This window comes from Chiloscyllium plagiosum, unplaced genomic scaffold, assembly GCF_037043375.1.
Source record: "Chiloscyllium plagiosum isolate Xiang-an unplaced genomic scaffold, Cpla_swu_hap1 HiC_scaffold_45, whole genome shotgun sequence".
Taxonomy (NCBI): domain Eukaryota; kingdom Metazoa; phylum Chordata; class Chondrichthyes; order Orectolobiformes; family Hemiscylliidae; genus Chiloscyllium; species Chiloscyllium plagiosum.
Window position 1 is genome coordinate 44556239 of NW_028270183.1, and position 20027 is coordinate 44576265.

The following is a 20027-nucleotide window of genomic DNA, read 5'->3' on the forward strand; positions in this document are numbered from 1 at the left end:
CTCCCTTAGATCTCTCCATGCACTCTCATTATCACCTTTGCATCTGGAGCCCTGACTCACCATCTCTCAGCCTGGTGTAAACAGCTCCCTAATTCTACCCCTTTTTTATCTTTAACAAAGGATCAGTTCGACTCGAAACGTCAGCTCTTTTCTCTCCTTGCAGATGGTGCCAGACGTGCTGAGACTTTCCAGCATTTTCTCTTTTGGTTTCAGATTCCAGCATCCGCAGTAATTTTATTTTATTAATGGCTCTATGATATTGCTGGTGTCATGATAACTCCAGCTTCTATGCATGAGAGGTGAGCAAGCGAATGAATTCCTTTTGGAAGTCGCGTGACAAGTATTAACAGAGATCAAGGAAAATAACATGAACGAATCTTTGATTTGAATTGAAGCCTGAACTCTGGTTCTGCTCCGAGACTGTGCCAGGTCTGATTAATACTGCATATATTCCATGATTTGCATTTGTTTGTGAAAACAATTGAGACTGATTGATTTGCTGCAGACAACATCCAGCAGTCATCATGGGTACGGCGATCAAGTCGTGCGTCTAGCCCTGTCAAATGTTTTATTGCGCAGGTGAGGCTTCCTGTTTCGTGGTTTGGTGGAGCACGTTGTTTGGAAAAATAGCAACGCAGCTGAGATCCGGCATGGGACCAGCGGGTTGATGTTCCATGACAGCGATGGTCGCCTTTCGAATGAGCACACATCTCAACCGACCATGTGACAAGTTCTTGCAGACGGTGAAAGTAAAAGCCACGGCGAACACTGGCACAGCCCTGCAAACGACGGAAGCGCCTCTCGTGGTCAGTGCGGGGATTGAACCCACGACCTTGGCGTTATTAGCACCACGCTCTAACCAGCTGAGCTAACCGACCAACACAGCACAGGCAGCGAAAGTAAATGCCTATATTGCCGGTGCTCACAACCACGGCGGCTGTTCATTTTCTGCTTCATGTCGATCGCACGATAGTCTGAAGTATTTCCTTTCGTTGCAAAGCTTTTCAACGAAAAAAAAGCATTTACTTTTCCGAACGCGCATACTCGACTTAACCATTTGCTCTGATATTCAAAATGAAGCACAATGTCCGGACGCGTGCAATTTCAATCGCAATGCCACCAGCTCAGCTGCAGCTTGTCATGTTGAAAAATATCGTCTGTCGAAAGGTCCCTTCAACGATCGCTCACTGTTCTTCTGGATACTCACAGACTTTTGGAGTCAGCGTTATGTGCTGCTGATAAACTGCTGCGAACCTTATGCCAAATGCATTTGAATTGAAATCTGACAGTGGGATTTTTTCTGCTCCCGAACGACGCAGTTGCTTTGGTGTCAGCAACAGCTCAGACGCCAATTGCACGTTTTGCTCAATCACTCATGTTGCTAATTCAATCTTCGCTTGACAGCATATTTAGAAAGTTATCACGCCTTCCTGCAGCGGTCGTCAGTGACAGATCAGATGCTGAGATGATTGCTTCAGACAGCATGCTACATCCTCCATTTGAAAATGGAAAAGGTGCAAACGGTTGCAGGCTGAACACACACTCACTATATTGCCTGGCGTGTCAGAGGCTGGGAGCGGAGCTTATGGAGGCTTTTCAATCATGAGGGGCATGAATCGGGTAAATAGACAAGTTTCTTTCGCTCAGGTGTGGCAGTGCAGAACTAGAGGGTATAAATCAGGTGTGGGAGTACGAGAATTGGAAAGGCAGTGATGGGCAATGGCTGTGCGCAGAGGGTGGTGCGTTTCTGGAACAAGTTGCCAGACGAGCTGGTGATGGATGGTAAAATTCCAATACTTTTAAGGAATCTGGACGTGTATTTGAATAGGCAGGGTTTAGAGAGACATGGGTCAAATGCATGCAATCGCGGCTGGATCAATTGAAGATATCTGTTCGGAATGGACGAGTTCGACCGAAGACTGTGTTTTCAGTGCTGTCCATATCTAATGAGCTCTATGATAGTGCAGGTGAAATGATAAAAAAGATAAATAAAATCAATGAAGTAAAATTGTCTCAAGTTGTTGAATTCAAACAACTTCAGGTAATTTTATTTCAATTATTTTATTTATCTTTTTTATTTGTGTTTTTTTCATTGTTCTGTAACTCTTATTTCTTGATTGTCTCTCTTTCTCTCGCTCCCCACTCTCTCAATATCTTTTTCCTTTCCTCTTCCCACTTTGCTACCCTTCTCCCCTGTTTTCCATTTTGTCTCTGCTTCACCCATCCCCCACATATTTTGTCACATAGCACTGGCTACAGCCTGCGTCATTCACGGCTCCTAATCTCCCTTAGATCTCTCCATGCACTCTCATTATCACCTTTGCATCTGGAGCCCTGACTCACCATCTCTCAGCCTGGTGTAAACAGCTCCCTAATTCTCCCCCTTTTTTATCTTTAACAAAGGATCAGTTCGACTCGAAACGTCAGCTCTTTTCTCTCCTTGCAGATGGTGCCAGACGTGCTGAGACTTTCCAGCATTTTCTCTTTTGGTTTCAGATTCCAGCATCCGCAGTAATTTTATTTTATTAATGGCTCTATGATATTGCTGGTGTCATGATAACTCCAGCTTCTATGCATGAGAGGTGAGCAAGCGAATGAATTCCTTTTGGAAGTCGCGTGACAAGTATTAACAGAGATCAAGGAAAATAACATGAACGAATCTTTGATTTGAATTGAAGCCTGAACTCTGGTTCTGCTCCGAGACTGTGCCAGGTCTGATTAATACTGCATATATTTCATGATTTGCATTTGTTTGTGAAAACAATTGAGACTGATTGATTTGCTGCAGACAACATCCAGCAGTCATCATGGGTACGGCGATCAAGTCGTGCGTCTAGCCCTGTCAAATGTTTTATTGCGCAGGTGAGGCTTCCTGTTTCGTGGTTTGGTGGAGCACGTTGTTTGGAAAAATAGCAACGCAGCTGAGATCCGGCATGGGACCAGCGGGTTGATGTTCCATGACAGCGATGGTCGCCTTTCGAATGAGCACACATCTCAACCGACCATGTGACAAGTTCTTGCAGACGGTGAAAGTAAAAGCCACGGCGAACACTGGCACAGCCCTGCAAACGACGGAAGCGCCTCTCGTGGTCAGTGCGGGGATTGAACCCACGACCTTGGCGTTATTAGCACCACGCTCTAACCAGCTGAGCTAACCGACCAACACAGCACAGGCAGCGAAAGTAAATGCCTATATTGCCGGTGCTCACAACCACGGCGGCTGTTCATTTTCTGCTTCATGTCGATCGCACGATAGTCTGAAGTATTTCCTTTCGTTGCAAAGCTTTTCAACGAAAAAAAAGCATTTACTTTTCCGAACGCGCATACTCGACTTAACCATTTGCTCTGATATTCAAAATGAAGCACAATGTCCGGACGCGTGCAATTTCAATCGCAATGCCACCAGCTCAGCTGCAGCTTGTCATGTTGAAAAATATCGTCTGTCGAAAGGTCCCTTCAACGATCGCTCACTGTTCTTCTGGATACTCACAGACTTTTGGAGTCAGCGTTATGTGCTGCTGATAAACTGCTGCGAACCTTATGCCAAATGCATTTGAATTGAAATCTGACAGTGGGATTTTTTCTGCTCCCGAACGACGCAGTTGCTTTGGTGTCAGCAACAGCTCAGACGCCAATTGCACGTTTTGCTCAATCACTCATGTTGCTAATTCAATCTTCGTTTGACAGCATATTTAGAAAGTTATCACGCCTTCCTGCAGCGGTCGTCAGTGACAGATCAGATGCTGAGATGATTGCTTCAGACAGCATGCTACATCCTCCATTTGAAAATGGAAAAGGTGCAAACGGTTGCAGGCTGAACACACACTCACTATATTGCCTGGCGTGTCAGAGGCTGGGAGCGGAGCTTATGGAGGCTTTTCAATCATGAGGGGCATGAATCGGGTAAATAGACAAGTTTCTTTCGCTCAGGTGTGGCAGTGCAGAACTAGAGGGTATAAATCAGGTGTGGGAGTACGAGAATTGGAAAGGCAGTGATGGGCAATGGCTGTGCGCAGAGGGTGGTGCGTTTCTGGAACAAGTTGCCAGACGAGCTGGTGATGGATGGTAAAATTCCAATACTTTTAAGGAATCTGGACGTGTATTTGAATAGGCAGGGTTTAGAGAGACATGGGTCAAATGCATGCAATCGCGGCTGGATCAATTGAAGATATCTGTTCGGAATGGACGAGTTCGACCGAAGACTGTGTTTTCAGTGCTGTCCATATCTAATGAGCTCTATGATAGTGCAGGTGAAATGATAAAAAAGATAAATAAAATCAATGAAGTAAAATTGTCTCAAGTTGTTGAATTCAAACAACTTCAGGTAATTTTATTTCAATTATTTTATTTATCTTTTTTATTTGTGTTTTTTTCATTGTTCTGTAACTCTTATTTCTTGATTGTCTCTCTTTCTCTCGCTCCCCACTCTCTCAATATCTTTTTCCTTTCCTCTTCCCACTTTGCTACCCTTCTCCCCTGTTTTCCATTTTGTCTCTGCTTCACCCATCCCCCACATATTTTGTCACATAGCACTGGCTACAGCCTGCGTCATTCACGGCTCCTAATCTCCCTTAGATCTCTCCATGCACTCTCATTATCACCTTTGCATCTGGAGCCCTGACTCACCATCTCTCAGCCTGGTGTAAACAGCTCCCTAATTCTCCCCCTTTTTTATCTTTAACAAAGGATCAGTTCGACTCGAAACGTCAGCTCTTTTCTCTCCTTGCAGATGGTGCCAGACGTGCTGAGACTTTCCAGCATTTTCTCTTTTGGTTTCAGATTCCAGCATCCGCAGTAATTTTATTTTATTAATGGCTCTATGATATTGCTGGTGTCATGATAACTCCAGCTTCTATGCATGAGAGGTGAGCAAGCGAATGAATTCCTTTTGGAAGTCGCGTGACAAGTATTAACAGAGATCAAGGAAAATAACATGAACGAATCTTTGATTTGAATTGAAGCCTGAACTCTGGTTCTGCTCCGAGACTGTGCCAGGTCTGATTAATACTGCATATATTCCATGATTTGCATTTGTTTGTGAAAACAATTGAGACTGATTGATTTGCTGCAGACAACATCCAGCAGTCATCATGGGTACGGCGATCAAGTCGTGCGTCTAGCCCTGTCAAATGTTTTATTGCGCAGGTGAGGCTTCCTGTTTCGTGGTTTGGTGGAGCACGTTGTTTGGAAAAATACCAACGCAGCTGAGATCCGGCATGGGACCAGCGGGTTGATGTTCCATGACAGCGATGGTCGCCTTTCGAATGAGCACACATCTCAACCGACCATGTGACAAGTTCTTGCAGACGGTGAAAGTAAAAGCCACGGCGAACACTGGCACAGCCCTGCAAACGACGGAAGCGCCTCTCGTGGTCAGTGCGGGGATTGAACCCACGACCTTGGCGTTATTAGCACCACGCTCTAACCAGCTGAGCTAACCGACCAACACAGCACAGGCAGCGAAAGTAAATGCCTATATTGCCGGTGCTCACAACCACGGCGGCTGTTCATTTTCTGCTTCATGTCGATCGCACGATAGTCTGAAGTATTTCCTTTCGTTGCAAAGCTTTTCAACGAAAAAAAAGCATTTACTTTTCCGAACGCGCATACTCGACTTAACCATTTGCTCTGATATTCAAAATGAAGCACAATGTCCGGACGCGTGCAATTTCAATCGCAATGCCACCAGCTCAGCTGCAGCTTGTCATGTTGAAAAATATCGTCTGTCGAAAGGTCCCTTCAACGATCGCTCACTGTTCTTCTGGATACTCACAGACTTTTGGAGTCAGCGTTATGTGCTGCTGATAAACTGCTGCGAACCTTATGCCAAATGCATTTGAATTGAAATCTGACAGTGGGATTTTTTCTGCTCCCGAACGACGCAGTTGCTTTGGTGTCAGCAACAGCTCAGACGCCAATTGCACGTTTTGCTCAATCACTCATGTTGCTAATTCAATCTTCGTTTGACAGCATATTTAGAAAGTTATCACGCCTTCCTGCAGCGGTCGTCAGTGACAGATCAGATGCTGAGATGATTGCTTCAGACAGCATGCTACATCCTCCATTTGAAAATGGAAAAGGTGCAAACGGTTGCAGGCTGAACACACACTCACTATATTGCCTGGCGTGTCAGAGGCTGGGAGCGGAGCTTATGGAGGCTTTTCAATCATGAGGGGCATGAATCGGGTAAATAGACAAGTTTCTTTCGCTCAGGTGTGGCAGTGCAGAACTAGAGGGTATAAATCAGGTGTGGGAGTACGAGAATTGGAAAGGCAGTGATGGGCAATGGCTGTGCGCAGAGGGTGGTGCGTTTCTGGAACAAGTTGCCAGACGAGCTGGTGATGGATGGTAAAATTCCAATACTTTTAAGGAATCTGGACGTGTATTTGAATAGGCAGGGTTTAGAGAGACATGGGTCAAATGCATGCAATCGCGGCTGGATCAATTGAAGATATCTGTTCGGAATGGACGAGTTCGACCGAAGACTGTGTTTTCAGTGCTGTCCATATCTAATGAGCTCTATGATAGTGCAGGTGAAATGATAAAAAAGATAAATAAAATCAATGAAGTAAAATTGTCTCAAGTTGTTGAATTCAAACAACTTCAGGTAATTTTATTTCAATTATTTTATTTATCTTTTTTATTTGTGTTTTTTTCATTGTTCTGTAACTCTTATTTCTTGATTGTCTCTCTTTCTCTCGCTCCCCACTCTCTCAATATCTTTTTCCTTTCCTCTTCCCACTTTGCTACCCTTCTCCCCTGTTTTCCATTTTGTCTCTGCTTCACCCATCCCCCACATATTTTGTCACATAGCACTGGCTACAGCCTGCGTCATTCACGGCTCCTAATCTCCCTTAGATCTCTCCATGCACTCTCATTATCACCTTTGCATCTGGAGCCCTGACTCACCATCTCTCAGCCTGGTGTAAACAGCTCCCTAATTCTCCCCCTTTTTTATCTTTAACAAAGGATCAGTTCGACTCGAAACGTCAGCTCTTTTCTCTCCTTGCAGATGGTGCCAGACGTGCTGAGACTTTCCAGCATTTTCTCTTTTGGTTTCAGATTCCAGCATCCGCAGTAATTTTATTTTATTAATGGCTCTATGATATTGCTGGTGTCATGATAACTCCAGCTTCTATGCATGAGAGGTGAGCAAGCGAATGAATTCCTTTTGGAAGTCGCGTGACAAGTATTAACAGAGATCAAGGAAAATAACATGAACGAATCTTTGATTTGAATTGAAGCCTGAACTCTGGTTCTGCTCCGAGACTGTGCCAGGTCTGATTAATACTGCATATATTTCATGATTTGCATTTGTTTGTGAAAACAATTGAGACTGATTGATTTGCTGCAGACAACATCCAGCAGTCATCATGGGTACGGCGATCAAGTCGTGCGTCTAGCCCTGTCAAATGTTTTATTGCGCAGGTGAGGCTTCCTGTTTCGTGGTTTGGTGGAGCACGTTGTTTGGAAAAATAGCAACGCAGCTGAGATCCGGCATGGGACCAGCGGGTTGATGTTCCATGACAGCGATGGTCGCCTTTCGAATGAGCACACATCTCAACCGACCATGTGACAAGTTCTTGCAGACGGTGAAAGTAAAAGCCACGGCGAACACTGGCACAGCCCTGCAAACGACGGAAGCGCCTCTCGTGGTCAGTGCGGGGATTGAACCCACGACCTTGGCGTTATTAGCACCACGCTCTAACCAGCTGAGCTAACCGACCAACACAGCACAGGCAGCGAAAGTAAATGCCTATATTGCCGGTGCTCACAACCACGGCGGCTGTTCATTTTCTGCTTCATGTCGATCGCACGATAGTCTGAAGTATTTCCTTTCGTTGCAAAGCTTTTCAACGAAAAAAAAGCATTTACTTTTCCGAACGCGCATACTCGACTTAACCATTTGCTCTGATATTCAAAATGAAGCACAATGTCCGGACGCGTGCAATTTCAATCGCAATGCCACCAGCTCAGCTGCAGCTTGTCATGTTGAAAAATATCGTCTGTCGAAAGGTCCCTTCAACGATCGCTCACTGTTCTTCTGGATACTCACAGACTTTTGGAGTCAGCGTTATGTGCTGCTGATAAACTGCTGCGAACCTTATGCCAAATGCATTTGAATTGAAATCTGACAGTGGGATTTTTTCTGCTCCCGAACGACGCAGTTGCTTTGGTGTCAGCAACAGCTCAGACGCCAATTGCACGTTTTGCTCAATCACTCATGTTGCTAATTCAATCTTCGTTTGACAGCATATTTAGAAAGTTATCACGCCTTCCTGCAGCGGTCGTCAGTGACAGATCAGATGCTGAGATGATTGCTTCAGACAGCATGCTACATCCTCCATTTGAAAATGGAAAAGGTGCAAACGGTTGCAGGCTGAACACACACTCACTATATTGCCTGGCGTGTCAGAGGCTGGGAGCGGAGCTTATGGAGGCTTTTCAATCATGAGGGGCATGAATCGGGTAAATAGACAAGTTTCTTTCGCTCAGGTGTGGCAGTGCAGAACTAGAGGGTATAAATCAGGTGTGGGAGTACGAGAATTGGAAAGGCAGTGATGGGCAATGGCTGTGCGCAGAGGGTGGTGCGTTTCTGGAACAAGTTGCCAGACGAGCTGGTGATGGATGGTAAAATTCCAATACTTTTAAGGAATCTGGACGTGTATTTGAATAGGCAGGGTTTAGAGAGACATGGGTCAAATGCATGCAATCGCGGCTGGATCAATTGAAGATATCTGTTCGGAATGGACGAGTTCGACCGAAGACTGTGTTTTCAGTGCTGTCCATATCTAATGAGCTCTATGATAGTGCAGGTGAAATGATAAAAAAGATAAATAAAATCAATGAAGTAAAATTGTCTCAAGTTGTTGAATTCAAACAACTTCAGGTAATTTTATTTCAATTATTTTATTTATCTTTTTTATTTGTGTTTTTTTCATTGTTCTGTAACTCTTATTTCTTGATTGTCTCTCTTTCTCTCGCTCCCCACTCTCTCAATATCTTTTTCCTTTCCTCTTCCCACTTTGCTACCCTTCTCCCCTGTTTTCCATTTTGTCTCTGCTTCACCCATCCCCCACATATTTTGTCACATAGCACTGGCTACAGCCTGCGTCATTCACGGCTCCTAATCTCCCTTAGATCTCTCCATGCACTCTCATTATCACCTTTGCATCTGGAGCCCTGACTCACCATCTCTCAGCCTGGTGTAAACAGCTCCCTAATTCTCCCCCTTTTTTATCTTTAACAAAGGATCAGTTCGACTCGAAACGTCAGCTCTTTTCTCTCCTTGCAGATGGTGCCAGACGTGCTGAGACTTTCCAGCATTTTCTCTTTTGGTTTCAGATTCCAGCATCCGCAGTAATTTTATTTTATTAATGGCTCTATGATATTGCTGGTGTCATGATAACTCCAGCTTCTATGCATGAGAGGTGAGCAAGCGAATGAATTCCTTTTGGAAGTCGCGTGACAAGTATTAACAGAGATCAAGGAAAATAACATGAACGAATCTTTGATTTGAATTGAAGCCTGAACTCTGGTTCTGCTCCGAGACTGTGCCAGGTCTGATTAATACTGCATATATTCCATGATTTGCATTTGTTTGTGAAAACAATTGAGACTGATTGATTTGCTGCAGACAACATCCAGCAGTCATCATGGGTACGGCGATCAAGTCGTGCGTCTAGCCCTGTCAAATGTTTTATTGCGCAGGTGAGGCTTCCTGTTTCGTGGTTTGGTGGAGCACGTTGTTTGGAAAAATACCAACGCAGCTGAGATCCGGCATGGGACCAGCGGGTTGATGTTCCATGACAGCGATGGTCGCCTTTCGAATGAGCACACATCTCAACCGACCATGTGACAAGTTCTTGCAGACGGTGAAAGTAAAAGCCACGGCGAACACTGGCACAGCCCTGCAAACGACGGAAGCGCCTCTCGTGGTCAGTGCGGGGATTGAACCCACGACCTTGGCGTTATTAGCACCACGCTCTAACCAGCTGAGCTAACCGACCAACACAGCACAGGCAGCGAAAGTAAATGCCTATATTGCCGGTGCTCACAACCACGGCGGCTGTTCATTTTCTGCTTCATGTCGATCGCACGATAGTCTGAAGTATTTCCTTTCGTTGCAAAGCTTTTCAACGAAAAAAAAGCATTTACTTTTCCGAACGCGCATACTCGACTTAACCATTTGCTCTGATATTCAAAATGAAGCACAATGTCCGGACGCGTGCAATTTCAATCGCAATGCCACCAGCTCAGCTGCAGCTTGTCATGTTGAAAAATATCGTCTGTCGAAAGGTCCCTTCAACGATCGCTCACTGTTCTTCTGGATACTCACAGACTTTTGGAGTCAGCGTTATGTGCTGCTGATAAACTGCTGCGAACCTTATGCCAAATGCATTTGAATTGAAATCTGACAGTGGGATTTTTTCTGCTCCCGAACGACGCAGTTGCTTTGGTGTCAGCAACAGCTCAGACGCCAATTGCACGTTTTGCTCAATCACTCATGTTGCTAATTCAATCTTCGTTTGACAGCATATTTAGAAAGTTATCACGCCTTCCTGCAGCGGTCGTCAGTGACAGATCAGATGCTGAGATGATTGCTTCAGACAGCATGCTACATCCTCCATTTGAAAATGGAAAAGGTGCAAACGGTTGCAGGCTGAACACACACTCACTATATTGCCTGGCGTGTCAGAGGCTGGGAGCGGAGCTTATGGAGGCTTTTCAATCATGAGGGGCATGAATCGGGTAAATAGACAAGTTTCTTTCGCTCAGGTGTGGCAGTGCAGAACTAGAGGGTATAAATCAGGTGTGGGAGTACGAGAATTGGAAAGGCAGTGATGGGCAATGGCTGTGCGCAGAGGGTGGTGCGTTTCTGGAACAAGTTGCCAGACGAGCTGGTGATGGATGGTAAAATTCCAATACTTTTAAGGAATCTGGACGTGTATTTGAATAGGCAGGGTTTAGAGAGACATGGGTCAAATGCATGCAATCGCGGCTGGATCAATTGAAGATATCTGTTCGGAATGGACGAGTTCGACCGAAGACTGTGTTTTCAGTGCTGTCCATATCTAATGAGCTCTATGATAGTGCAGGTGAAATGATAAAAAAGATAAATAAAATCAATGAAGTAAAATTGTCTCAAGTTGTTGAATTCAAACAACTTCAGGTAATTTTATTTCAATTATTTTATTTATCTTTTTTATTTGTGTTTTTTTCATTGTTCTGTAACTCTTATTTCTTGATTGTCTCTCTTTCTCTCGCTCCCCACTCTCTCAATATCTTTTTCCTTTCCTCTTCCCACTTTGCTACCCTTCTCCCCTGTTTTCCATTTTGTCTCTGCTTCACCCATCCCCCACATATTTTGTCACATAGCACTGGCTACAGCCTGCGTCATTCACGGCTCCTAATCTCCCTTAGATCTCTCCATGCACTCTCATTATCACCTTTGCATCTGGAGCCCTGACTCACCATCTCTCAGCCTGGTGTAAACAGCTCCCTAATTCTCCCCCTTTTTTATCTTTAACAAAGGATCAGTTCGACTCGAAACGTCAGCTCTTTTCTCTCCTTGCAGATGGTGCCAGACGTGCTGAGACTTTCCAGCATTTTCTCTTTTGGTTTCAGATTCCAGCATCCGCAGTAATTTTATTTTATTAATGGCTCTATGATATTGCTGGTGTCATGATAACTCCAGCTTCTATGCATGAGAGGTGAGCAAGCGAATGAATTCCTTTTGGAAGTCGCGTGACAAGTATTAACAGAGATCAAGGAAAATAACATGAACGAATCTTTGATTTGAATTGAAGCCTGAACTCTGGTTCTGCTCCGAGACTGTGCCAGGTCTGATTAATACTGCATATATTTCATGATTTGCATTTGTTTGTGAAAACAATTGAGACTGATTGATTTGCTGCAGACAACATCCAGCAGTCATCATGGGTACGGCGATCAAGTCGTGCGTCCAGCCCTGTCAAATGTTTTATTGCGCAGGTGAGGCTTCCTGTTTCGTGGTTTGGTGGAGCACGTTGTTTGGAAAAATAGCAACGCAGCTGAGATCCGGCATGGGACCAGCGGGTTGATGTTCCATGACAGCGATGGTCGCCTTTCGAATGAGCACACATCTCAACCGACCATGTGACAAGTTCTTGCAGACGGTGAAAGTAAAAGCCACGGCGAACACTGACACAGCCCTGCTAACGACGGAAGCGCCTCTCGTGGTCAGTGCGGGGATTGAACCCACGACCTTGGCGTTATTAGCACCACGCTCTAACCAGCTGAGCTAACCGACCAACACAGCACAGGCAGCGAAAGTAAATGCCTATATTGCCGGTGCTCACAACCACGGCGGCTGTTCATTTTCTGCTTCATGTCGATCGCACGATAGTCTGAAGTATTTCCTTTCGTTGCAAAGCTTTTCAACGAAAAAAAAGCATTTACTTTTCCGAACGCGCATACTCGACTTAACCATTTGCTCTGATATTCAAAATGAAGCACAATGTCCGGACGCGTGCAATTTCAATCGCAATGCCACCAGCTCAGCTGCAGCTTGTCATGTTGAAAAATATCGTCTGTCGAAACGTCCCTTCAACGATCGCTCACTGTTCTTCTGGATACTCACAGACTTTTGGAGTCAGCGTTATGTGCTGCTGATAAACTGCTGCGAACCTTATGCCAAATGCATTTGAATTGAAATCTAACAGTGGGATTTTTTCTGCTCCCGAACGACGCAGTTGCTTTGGTGTCAGCAACAGCTCAGACGCCAATTGCACGTTTTGCTCAATCACTCATGTTGCTAATTCAATCTTCGTTTGACAGCATATTTAGAAAGTTATCACGCCTTCCTGCAGCGGTCGTCAGTGACAGATCAGATGCTAAGATGATTGCTTCAGACAGCATGCTACATCCTCCATTTGAAAATGGAAAAGGTGCAAACGGTTGCAGGCTGAACACACACTCACTATATTGCCTGGCGTGTCAGAGGCTGGGAGCGGAGCTTATGGAGGCTTTTCAATCATGAGGGGCATGAATCGGGTAAATAGACAAGTTTCTTTCGCTCAGGTGTGGCAGTGCAGAACTAGAGGGTATAAATCAGGTGTGGGAGTACGAGAATTGGAAAGGCAGTGATGGGCAATGGCTGTGCGCAGAGGGTGGTGCGTTTCTGGAACAAGTTGCCAGACGAGCTGGTGATGGATGGTAAAATTCCAATACTTTTAAGGAATCTGGACGTGTATTTGAATAGGCAGGGTTTAGAGAGACATGGGTCAAATGCATGCAATCGCGGCTGGATCAATTGAAGATATCTGTTCGGAATGGACGAGTTCGACCGAAGACTGTGTTTTCAGTGCTGTCCATATCTAATGAGCTCTATGATAGTGCAGGTGAAATGATAAAAAAGATAAATAAAATCAATGAAGTAAAATTGTCTCAAGTTGTTGAATTCAAACAACTTCAGGTAATTTTATTTCAATTATTTTATTTATCTTTTTTATTTGTGTTTTTTTCATTGTTCTGTAACTCTTATTTCTTGATTGTCTCTCTTTCTCTCGCTCCCCACTCTCTCAATATCTTTTTCCTTTCCTCTTCCCACTTTGCTACCCTTCTCCCCTGTTTTCCATTTTGTCTCTGCTTCACCCATCCCCCACATATTTTGTCACATAGCACTGGCTACAGCCTGCGTCATTCACGGCTCCTAATCTCCCTTAGATCTCTCCATGCACTCTCATTATCACCTTTGCATCTGGAGCCCTGACTCACCATCTCTCAGCCTGGTGTAAACAGCTCCCTAATTCTACCCCTTTTTTATCTTTAACAAAGGATCAGTTCGACTCGAAACGTCAGCTCTTTTCTCTCCTTGCAGATGGTGCCAGACGTGCTGAGACTTTCCAGCATTTTCTCTTTTGGTTTCAGATTCCAGCATCCGCAGTAATTTTATTTTATTAATGGCTCTATGATATTGCTGGTGTCATGATAACTCCAGCTTCTATGCATGAGAGGTGAGCAAGCGAATGAATTCCTTTTGGAAGTCGCGTGACAAGTATTAACAGAGATCAAGGAAAATAACATGAACGAATCTTTGATTTGAATTGAAGCCTGAACTCTGGTTCTGCTCCGAGACTGTGCCAGGTCTGATTAATACTGCATATATTTCATGATTTGCATTTGTTTGTGAAAACAATTGAGACTGATTGATTTGCTGCAGACAACATCCAGCAGTCATCATGGGTACGGCGATCAAGTCGTGCGTCTAGCCCTGTCAAATGTTTTATTGCGCAGGTGAGGCTTCCTGTTTCGTGGTTTGGTGGAGCACGTTGTTTGGAAAAATAGCAACGCAGCTGAGATCCGGCATGGGACCAGCGGGTTGATGTTCCATGACAGCGATGGTCGCCTTTCGAATGAGCACACATCTCAACCGACCATGTGACAAGTTCTTGCAGACGGTGAAAGTAAAAGCCACGGCGAACACTGACACAGCCCTGCAAACGACGGAAGCGCCTCTCGTGGTCAGTGCGGGGATTGAACCCACGACCTTGGCGTTATTAGCACCACGCTCTAACCAGCTGAGCTAACCGACCAACACAGCACAGGCAGCGAAAGTAAATGCCTATATTGCCGGTGCTCACAACCACGGCGGCTGTTCATTTTCTGCTTCATGTCGATCGCACGATAGTCTGAAGTATTTCCTTTCGTTGCAAAGCTTTTCAACGAAAAAAAAGCATTTACTTTTCCGAACGCGCATACTCGACTTAACCATTTGCTCTGATATTCAAAATGAAGCACAATGTCCGGACGCGTGCAATTTCAATCGCAATGCCACCAGCTCAGCTGCAGCTTGTCATGTTGAAAAATATCGTCTGTCGAAACGTCCCTTCAACGATCGCTCACTGTTCTTCTGGATACTCACAGACTTTTGGAGTCAGCGTTATGTGCTGCTGATAAACTGCTGCGAACCTTATGCCAAATGCATTTGAATTGAAATCTAACAGTGGGATTTTTTCTGCTCCCGAACGACGCAGTTGCTTTGGTGTCAGCAACAGCTCAGACGCCAATTGCACGTTTTGCTCAATCACTCATGTTGCTAATTCAATCTTCGTTTGACAGCATATTTAGAAAGTTATCACGCCTTCCTGCAGCGGTCGTCAGTGACAGATCAGATGCTGAGATGATTGCTTCAGACAGCATGCTACATCCTCCATTTGAAAATGGAAAAGGTGCAAACGGTTGCAGGCTGAACACACACTCACTATATTGCCTGGCGTGTCAGAGGCTGGGAGCGGAGCTTATGGAGGCTTTTCAATCATGAGGGGCATGAATCGGGTAAATAGACAAGTTTCTTTCGCTCAGGTGTGGCAGTGCAGAACTAGAGGGTATAAATCAGGTGTGGGAGTACGAGAATTGGAAAGGCAGTGATGGGCAATGGCTGTGCGCAGAGGGTGGTGCGTTTCTGGAACAAGTTGCCAGACGAGCTGGTGATGGATGGTAAAATTCCAATACTTTTAAGGAATCTGGACGTGTATTTGAATAGGCAGGGTTTAGAGAGACATGGGTCAAATGCATGCAATCGCGGCTGGATCAATTGAAGATATCTGTTCGGAATGGACGAGTTCGACCGAAGACTGTGTTTTCAGTGCTGTCCATATCTAATGAGCTCTATGATAGTGCAGGTGAAATGATAAAAAAGATAAATAAAATCAATGAAGTAAAATTGTCTCAAGTTGTTGAATTCAAACAACTTCAGGTAATTTTATTTCAATTATTTTATTTATCTTTTTTATTTGTGTTTTTTTCATTGTTCTGTAACTCTTATTTCTTGATTGTCTCTCTTTCTCTCGCTCCCCACTCTCTCAATATCTTTTTCCTTTCCTCTTCCCACTTTGCTACCCTTCTCCCCTGTTTTCCATTTTGTCTCTGCTTCACCCATCCCCCACATATTTTGTCACATAGCACTGGCTACAGCCTGCGTCATTCACGGCTCCTAATCTCCCTTAGATCTCTCCATGCACTCTCATTATCACCTTTGCATCTGGAGCCCTGACTCACCATCTCTCAGCCTGGTGTAAACAGCTCCCTAATTCTACCCCTTTTTTATCTTTAACAAAGGATCAGTTCGACTCGAAACGTCAGCTCTTTTCTCTCCTTGCAGATGGTGCCTGACGTGCTGAGACTTTCCAGCATTTTCTCTTTTGGTTTCAGATTCCAGCATCCGCAGTAATTTTATTTTATTAATGGCTCTATGATATTGCTGGTGTCATGATAACTCCAGCTTCTATGCATGAGAGGTGAGCAAGCGAATGAATTCCTTTTGGAAGTCGCGTGACAAGTATTAACAGAGATCAAGGAAAATAACATGAACGAATCTTTGATTTGAATTGAAGCCTGAACTCTGGTTCTGCTCCGAGACTGTGCCAGGTCTGATTAATACTGCATATATTCCATGATTTGCATTTGTTTGTGAAAACAATTGAGACTGATTGATTTGCTGCAGACAACATCCAGCAGTCATCATGGGTACGGCGATCAAGTCGTGCGTCTAGCCCTGTCAAATGTTTTATTGCGCAGGTGAGGCTTCCTGTTTCGTGGTTTGGTGGAGCACGTTGTTTGGAAAAATAGCAACGCAGCTGAGATCCGGCATGGGACCAGCGGGTTGATGTTCCATGACAGCGATGGTCGCCTTTCGAATGAGCACACATCTCAACCGACCATGTGACAAGTTCTTGCAGACGGTGAAAGTATAAGCCACGGCGAACACTGACACAGCCCTGCTAACGACGGAAGCGCCTCTCGTGGTCAGTGCGGGGATTGAACCCACGACCTTGGCGTTATTAGCACCACGCTCTAACCAGCTGAGCTAACCGACCAACACAGCACAGGCAGCGAAAGTAAATGCCTATATTGCCGGTGCTCACAACCACGGCGGCTGTTCATTTTCTGCTTCATGTCGATCGCACGATAGTCTGAAGTATTTCCTTTCGTTGCAAAGCTTTTCAACGAAAAAAAAGCATTTACTTTTCCGAACGCGCATACTCGACTTAACCATTTGCTCTGATATTCAAAATGAAGCACAATGTCCGGACGCGTGCAATTTCAATCGCAATGCCACCAGCTCAGCTGCAGCTTGTCATGTTGAAAAATATCGTCTGTCGAAACGTCCCTTCAACGATCGCTCACTGTTCTTCTGGATACTCACAGACTTTTGGAGTCAGCGTTATGTGCTGCTGATAAACTGCAGCGAACCTTATGCCAAATGCATTTGAATTGAAATCTAACAGTGGGATTTTTTCTGCTCCCGAACGACGCAGTTGCTTTGGTGTCAGCAACAGCTCAGACGCCAATTGCACGTTTTGCTCAATCACTCATGTTGCTAATTCAATCTTCGTTTGACAGCATATTTAGAAAGTTATCACGCCTTCCTGCAGCGGTCGTCAGTGACAGATCAGATGCTAAGATGATTGCTTCAGACAGCATGCTACATCCTCTATTTGAAAATGGAAAAGGTGCAAACGGTTGCAGGCTGAACACACACTCACTATATTGCCTGGCGTGTCAGAGGCTGGGAGCGGAGCTTATGGAGGCTTTTCAATCATGAGGGGCATGAATCGGGTAAATAGACAAGTTTCTTTCGCTCAGGTGTGGCAGTGCAGAACTAGAGGGTATAAATCAGGTGTGGGAGTACGAGAATTGGAAAGGCAGTGATGGGCAATGGCTGTGCGCAGAGGGTGGTGCGTTTCTGGAACAAGTTGCCAGACGAGCTGGTGATGGATGGTAAAATTCCAATACTTTTAAGGAATCTGGACGTGTATTTGAATAGGCAGGGTTTAGAGAGACATGGGTCAAATGCATGCAATCGCGGCTGGATCAATTGAAGATATCTGTTCGGAATGGACGAGTTCGACCGAAGACTGTGTTTTCAGTGCTGTCCATATCTAATGAGCTCTATGATAGTGCAGGTGAAATAATAAAAAAGATAAATAAAATCAATGAAGTAAAATTGTCTCAAGTTGTTGAATTCAAACAACTTCAGGTAATTTTATTTCAATTATTTTATTTATCTTTTTTATTTGTGTTTTTTTCATTGTTCTGTAACTCTTATTTCTTGATTGTCTCTCTTTCTCTCGCTCCCCACTCTCTCAATATCTTTTTCCTTTCCTCTTCCCACTTTGCTACCCTTCTCCCCTGTTTTCCATTTTGTCTCTGCTTCACCCATCCCCCACATATTTTGTCACATAGCACTGGCTACAGCCTGCGTCATTCACGGCTCCTAATCTCCCTTAGATCTCTCCATGCACTCTCATTATCACCTTTGCATCTGGAGCCCTGACTCACCATCTCTCAGCCTGGTGTAAACAGCTCCCTAATTCTACCCCTTTTTTATCTTTAACAAAGGATCAGTTCGACTCGAAACGTCAGCTCTTTTCTCTCCTTGCAGATGGTGCCAGACGTGCTGAGACTTTCCAGCATTTTCTCTTTTGGTTTCAGATTCCAGCATCCGCAGTAATTTTATTTTATTAATGGCTCTATGATATTGCTGGTGTCATGATAACTCCAGCTTCTATGCATGAGAGGTGAGCAAGCGAATGAATTCCTTTTGGAAGTCGCGTGACAAGTATTAACAGAGATCAAGGAAAATAACATGAACGAATCTTTGATTTGAATTGAAGCCTGAACTCTGGTTCTGCTCCGAGACTGTGCCAGGTCTGATTAATACTGCATATATTTCATGATTTGCATTTGTTTGTGAAAACAATTGAGACTGATTGATTTGCTGCAGACAACATCCAGCAGTCATCATGGGTACGGCGATCAAGTCGTGCGTCTAGCCCTGTCAAATGTTTTATTGCGCAGGTGAGGCTTCCTGTTTCGTGGTTTGGTGGAGCACGTTGTTTGGAAAAATAGCAACGCAGCTGAGATCCGGCATGGGACCAGCGGGTTGATGTTCCATGACAGCGATGGTCGCCTTTCGAATGAGCACACATCTCAACCGACCATGTGACAAGTTCTTGCAGACGGTGAAAGTAAAAGCCACGGCGAACACTGACACAGCCCTGCAAACGACGGAAGCGCCTCTCGTGGTCAGTGCGGGGATTGAACCCACGACCTTGGCGTTATTAGCACCACGCTCTAACCAGCTGAGCTAACCGACCAACACAGCACAGGCAGCGAAAGTAAATGCCTATATTGCCGGTGCTCACAACCACGGCGGCTGTTCATTTTCTGCTTCATGTCGATCGCACGATAGTCTGAAGTATTTCCTTTCGTTGCAAAGCTTTTCAACGAAAAAAAAGCATTTACTTTTCCGAACGCGCATACTCGACTTAACCATTTGCTCTGATATTCAAAATGAAGCACAATGTCCGGACGCGTGCAATTTCAATCGCAATGCCACCAGCTCAGCTGCAGCTTGTCATGTTGAAAAATATCGTCTGTCGAAACGTCCCTTCAACGATCGCTCACTGTTCTTCTGGATACTCACAGACTTTTGGAGTCAGCGTTATGTGCTGCTGATAAACTGCTGCGAACCTTATGCCAAATGCATTTGAATTGAAATCTAACAGTGGGATTTTTTCTGCTCCCGAACGACGCAGTTGCTTTGGTGTCAGCAACAGCTCAGACGCCAATTGCACGTTTTGCTCAATCACTCATGTTGCTAATTCAATCTTCGTTTGACAGCATATTTAGAAAGTTATCACGCCTTCCTGCAGCGGTCGTCAGTGACAGATCAGATGCTGAGATGATTGCTTCAGACAGCATGCTACATCCTCCATTTGAAAATGGAAAAGGTGCAAACGGTTGCAGGCTGAACACACACTCACTATATTGCCTGGCGTGTCAGAGGCTGGGAGCGGAGCTTATGGAGGCTTTTCAATCATGAGGGGCATGAATCGGGTAAATAGACAAGTTTCTTTCGCTCAGGTGTGGCAGTGCAGAACTAGAGGGTATAAATCAGGTGTGGGAGTACGAGAATTGGAAAGGCAGTGATGGGCAATGGCTGTGCGCAGAGGGTGGTGCGTTTCTGGAACAAGTTGCCA

The 20027-nt window shown here is 44.8% G+C and overlaps 9 non-coding genes across 9 annotated transcripts; all 9 read right to left on the reverse strand.

The window, feature by feature from the left end:
- Nucleotides 1-804: 804 nt before the first annotated feature.
- On the reverse strand, nt 805-878 carry trnai-aau (transfer RNA isoleucine (anticodon AAU)). Its single transcript has one exon. It is a non-coding gene; the product is annotated as a tRNA-Ile (tRNA).
- A 2209-nt stretch (nt 879-3087) lies between these two features.
- Nucleotides 3088-3161, reverse strand: trnai-aau (transfer RNA isoleucine (anticodon AAU)). The gene has a single exon. It is a non-coding gene; the product is annotated as a tRNA-Ile (tRNA).
- A 2209-nt stretch (nt 3162-5370) lies between these two features.
- Nucleotides 5371-5444, reverse strand: trnai-aau (transfer RNA isoleucine (anticodon AAU)). Its single transcript has one exon. It is a non-coding gene; the product is annotated as a tRNA-Ile (tRNA).
- Nucleotides 5445-7653: 2209 nt separating this feature from the next.
- Nucleotides 7654-7727, reverse strand: trnai-aau (transfer RNA isoleucine (anticodon AAU)). The gene has a single exon. It is a non-coding gene; the product is annotated as a tRNA-Ile (tRNA).
- Nucleotides 7728-9936: 2209 nt separating this feature from the next.
- trnai-aau (transfer RNA isoleucine (anticodon AAU)) lies at nt 9937-10010 on the reverse strand. Its single transcript has one exon. It is a non-coding gene; the product is annotated as a tRNA-Ile (tRNA).
- Nucleotides 10011-12219: 2209 nt separating this feature from the next.
- Nucleotides 12220-12293, reverse strand: trnai-aau (transfer RNA isoleucine (anticodon AAU)). The gene has a single exon. It is a non-coding gene; the product is annotated as a tRNA-Ile (tRNA).
- A 2209-nt stretch (nt 12294-14502) lies between these two features.
- trnai-aau (transfer RNA isoleucine (anticodon AAU)) lies at nt 14503-14576 on the reverse strand. Its single transcript has one exon. It is a non-coding gene; the product is annotated as a tRNA-Ile (tRNA).
- A 2209-nt stretch (nt 14577-16785) lies between these two features.
- On the reverse strand, nt 16786-16859 carry trnai-aau (transfer RNA isoleucine (anticodon AAU)). The gene has a single exon. It is a non-coding gene; the product is annotated as a tRNA-Ile (tRNA).
- Nucleotides 16860-19068: 2209 nt separating this feature from the next.
- trnai-aau (transfer RNA isoleucine (anticodon AAU)) lies at nt 19069-19142 on the reverse strand. The gene has a single exon. It is a non-coding gene; the product is annotated as a tRNA-Ile (tRNA).
- Between the last annotated feature and the right edge of the window lie 885 nt (nt 19143-20027).